The 4,388-nt window shown below is 47.4% G+C and overlaps 1 non-coding gene across 1 annotated transcript; it reads left to right on the forward strand.

The window, feature by feature from the left end:
- The first annotated feature begins 3,763 nt into the window (after positions 1 to 3,763).
- On the forward strand, positions 3,764 to 3,835 carry TRNAE-UUC. Its single transcript has one exon. It is a non-coding gene; the product is annotated as a tRNA-Glu (tRNA).
- The last annotated feature ends 553 nt before the right edge of the window (positions 3,836 to 4,388 follow it).

A 4,388-nucleotide genomic window follows, 5' to 3' on the forward strand; every position in this document is an offset into this window, starting at 1 on the left:
GGACATGCAACTGATCTCCCTCCCCGTCGATAGCTCTGCAAGGGTTGCGAAACAGGCTAGCGTCTCTTGGTCTGGCCCCATGGAGCTTCTGCGTGCAGCTTCACGGGGGGGGGGGGGGGGCGGGTGTGGTTAAGACGCTGAACTGCAGGCTGTGGAAGGTCGGTAGTTCAGCAGTTCGAGACCCGAGTGTGCATGACGGAGTGAGCTCCCGTCTCTAGTTCCAGCTCCTGCCAACCTAGCAGTTCGAAAGCAAGAAATTGCAAGTAGATAAATAGGGACCACTTCGGTGGGAAGGTAACAGCGTTCCGTGCGCCTTGGTGTTTAGTCATGCCGGCCACATGACCACGGAAACGTCTTCGGACAGTGCTGGCTCTTCAGGTTTGAAACAGAGATGAGCACCGCAACCCTGGAGTCGGATTCGACTGGCTTTCGAGCAAGGGAACCTTTACCTTTACCTTATGTTTTAATTAGAGGCGAGACGTTTCGGCCAATTAAATTTTGGGGACGTAGGCTATAATTAGAATTCCTTGCATGTCAGAGTTATCTGTGATCAAATGGGGTTTGTAGATGCAGTGCTACATCACAGGGGTTGGCCAAGGCATGTTTAGTGAGACCAAGAATACACCAAGCATTTTCTCCTCCGCTGCTTCCGACTTCCTTGAGAACATCAGAAGAGCCCTGCTGGATCAGACCAGTGGTTCATCTAGTTCAGCATCCTGTCTCACACAGGGTTCAACCAGTTCCTCTGGAGGGCCAATAAATGGGCACAGAGGCCAAGACCTTCCCCTGATGCTGCCTCCTGGCTCCGGGATTCAGAGGCTTAGTGCCTCTGAATGTGGAGGTTCCCCTCAGTCACCATGGCTAGTAGCCACTGATGGACCTTGAAAGCTCCTTGGGAAGTGAGAATAAAAAATTCTGGACCTCTCACCAGTGTCGGCACCCTAGCAACTGCCTACCCATGCTGTCCACAGGGGCCAGCCCTGTGCAAGTTCGTATAGTGTGCCAACCCCCCACGAAACCAGATGAAAGAAGTGGGTATGCACATCAAAAGACTCCTTCCAAACTCTTACCCATACTCAGCAAAGCATACACCAAAGCCCATCTCTAGTAATTATGCTCTGCCACTTCTTCATGTTGTTCAGGTAGCGTCCAGGGGATCCCCCTATTTTAGTCTCACAACAACCCTGCAAGGCAGGTCACCCAGAAAGATAGTCTTGCTCATGGGCACCCGGTGAGCTGAACAGAGATTTGAATTTGGGCTGTCTTTGCTCCAAGATGAATGCTTTAACTGATGAATGACATGAGAAAAGATGCGTCAATATGTGTCTGCCTCATTGAACACAATCATGCTACCGGATGAAGCACTTTTTGGCCTATCATGGCTCATGAGCCAAGAAATGTGATGGTTTTTAAGGCATCAGAAGATGATGTTGCTGATGTGGCTCGTACAGACTAAATGCGAGTATAAACATTTAATTCACATACAGCCAATAAGGACCTTCTGCATGCCAATAAAGTGGGTGGAGATCGGAAACGGGGCCTTTTTTGTGGTGGCACTTTGACTTGGAATTCCAGATTAACTTGGAATTCACCTGGCACCATGCTTCAATAGTTAGATGAAAACCTGCTTGTTTCCCAGATAGGGTTGCTAGGTCCCTCCTGGCTACCAATAGAGTTTGGGGCCATAGGGTTGCCATATCCATTTTGGGAAACTCCAGGATATTTGGAGGTGGAGCCTAGAGAGGACAAGGACCTCAATGGGGTACAATGCCATAGATTCCACCCTCCAAAGCAGCCAGTTTCTCCAGGGAAACTGATCTCTATAATCTGGAGATGAGGTGTAATTCCAAGGGATCCCCAGGTCCCACCTGGAGGCTGGCATCCTTATCAGGTATTTGGTTGATCTTTCTATGTTTCCACTTCACTGGTTCCTAACTGGCAACTCTCATCCTTTTGGATTTGCACTTACGATTCACAGTGCCATTTTTATCCACTGCTTTCTTTTTCTAAAAGGCTGAGACTATGATCTGCTGCTGTTTAGTTTTATACCGGCTGCAGATTTTATCTGTGCGGTGATGTGTTTCCATTAAACGTGTTGTGGGTCTCTTTGAGCACCACTTTAATGAAATTTGCAGAATACACACCAAAGAAATACAAATATATAAATACCTTTTAGAGTGCATTCCACACCATTCCATGTGAGCCAGGGTGGTGTAGCAGTCGGATCTGGACTAGGCAGGCCTGGAGTTCAAATCCCTACCATGCTGTGAAACTCACTTGGGTGATCTTTGGTCAGTCATGTCCTCCCAGCCTAGCCTACCTCACAGGGTTGTTGGGAGGATAATATGGAGGAGAGGAGAGCCATGTGTGCTCCTTTTCGGAAAGGTGGGATAAAAGGTAGATATTAGATATGTTGGGGGCGGGAGAGAAGAAAATGTATCTTCAGGGAAATGAAGTTTCCAGTCTGTATACTGAAAACTCATGAGCTTTTAAACATTTTAAAAAGAATTTTGTAAACAGGTTCCGGAACGCCATTCCGGTACATCCCCCCAGGAAAAAAAGCCGTGTATCTTCAGATCATTTCCCAAACACTTAGAATCAGTGTTCCCTCTAAGCTGAGTTAGTGTGAGCCAGCTCAGTTTTTTTTTTAAAAAAATATATATTCGTTTTTATTAATTTTAACAGCGTAAACACAACAGAATTAGACAAAAGAGCAATTACCGGCTCAATTAAACAGCTTTTCTTACATAACAGTATCACAGTCAGGGGTCATTTCCTGCAGGAGCGCACAGGAGCGGAGCTCCGGCAGTAAAGAGCCCAGGGGGCGGGCACATGCAACAAGCCCCACCTCCTGCTCCCAGCAGCCCTCAGTCAGAGCAAGAAGCAGCCAGGTAAGTTGCAGGGCTCTCTCCAGCCCAAAACAGTCCAGTGGCACCTTTAAGACCAAGTTTTATTCAGGTACAAGCTCTCCCTCCTCTGTGAGGACAGATCTGCATGTTTCTCCCCCCCCCAAAAAGCTAGCAATCCAAAACAGTCCAGTGGAGCCTGAGCGGTGGGTGTTGCCTTCTGACACACTTCCGGTGACGTCAGGGGGTGTGGCACATGCAAATAAGTTATGCTAATGAGTTATGCTAAGGAGCTCCTGCACCTCTTTTTCTATGAAATGACCCCTGGATCTTGGTCATCTGGAAATCAGTTGTAACAGCTCCGAGGTGCCACCTGGAAGTTGGGAAACCTATTTTGGTAGTTGTCTCCAACTGGAGTTCTTCTGGAGAACTCCAGGTTCCTGAGAAGTTGATTGTACATTCCGAGAGGCGGTGGTCTAGAGTGGTTATAGTGTTGGAGCTGGAATGAGGAGACCCAGGTTCAATAGGCGTTTCTGGGCAAGTCATGAGTTGAAAGTCCAGCTCTGGTCGAGCCACCCAAAACTGTTAGGGACAGAATGATGAGAAGGGTGTCAAGACAACGCAACGATCCAGCTCACTTCCAGTCACCAGAGGCCCAGGATGCAAGTGGGATCATGGCCATTGCCTGATGACATCACCGCCCCATGCAGCCAATCACATTTGGCTACCTGGGGATGTCCTGAAGCCAAACCAGAGGAAGGCTCTGCTTCCAGGTTCTCATCTCATTTTTGCAGGCAACCCAATGTCCGCTCTCTCTTTTGGGTGAGCCGAAGGTCTTGCTTTTAAGAGATCATCTATGGACATAGATAAAGGGGTTAGAACTGTTGTATAATGGAGCCGCTCAGGATGTTTGGGGTGAGGCTGTAGCTCAGTGGTAGAGCCTCTGCTTTTCATGCAGAAGGTCTCAGGTTCGATCCCTGGCATCTCCAGTTAAAAGGACCAGGAAGTAAGTGATGTGAAAGACCTCAGCCTGGGATCCCGGAGAGCTGCTACCAGTCTGCGTAGACAATAGTGACCCTGATGAACCAAGGCTCTCTTAGTATGAGGTAGCTTCATGTGAGGAGGCTTTGATACAGGGAGAGGATTGTAATCTGTTACAATGCTTGCTGTAAGTAAGACTTGCAAGTAGCCCTGTTTGCATGTTACATCCTGCCTGTACATACATATATCTTTTTGTAAGAAATATTCAACACACATTCACTTTACTGATGAAACTGGAGGTCAATACCCAAATGAATATGAGGTTTGTATCACATGGTCGGTCAACTGTACATGTGTTGAGAATAACATGAAAATTACTCAATGTACGCATTTTTTAAAAAAAAAAGTAGAGGAAGTACATGGATTGTACGCGTGTTCACTGTAACTTGTGAACACGGCTTGCTTTTAGTGTATTGTCTTCTACCTTTGTAACCCAATTTTGCATTAGACAGGATTTCCCCCCCATTGTTGTCCAGTCCTGTAAACCTAATCCTCCTGCAC

This window comes from Gekko japonicus, unplaced genomic scaffold (assembly GCF_001447785.1).
Source record: "Gekko japonicus isolate JY-2015 unplaced genomic scaffold, Gekko_japonicus_V1.1 scaffold488, whole genome shotgun sequence".
Classification (NCBI taxonomy): Eukaryota; Metazoa; Chordata; class Lepidosauria; order Squamata; family Gekkonidae; genus Gekko; species Gekko japonicus.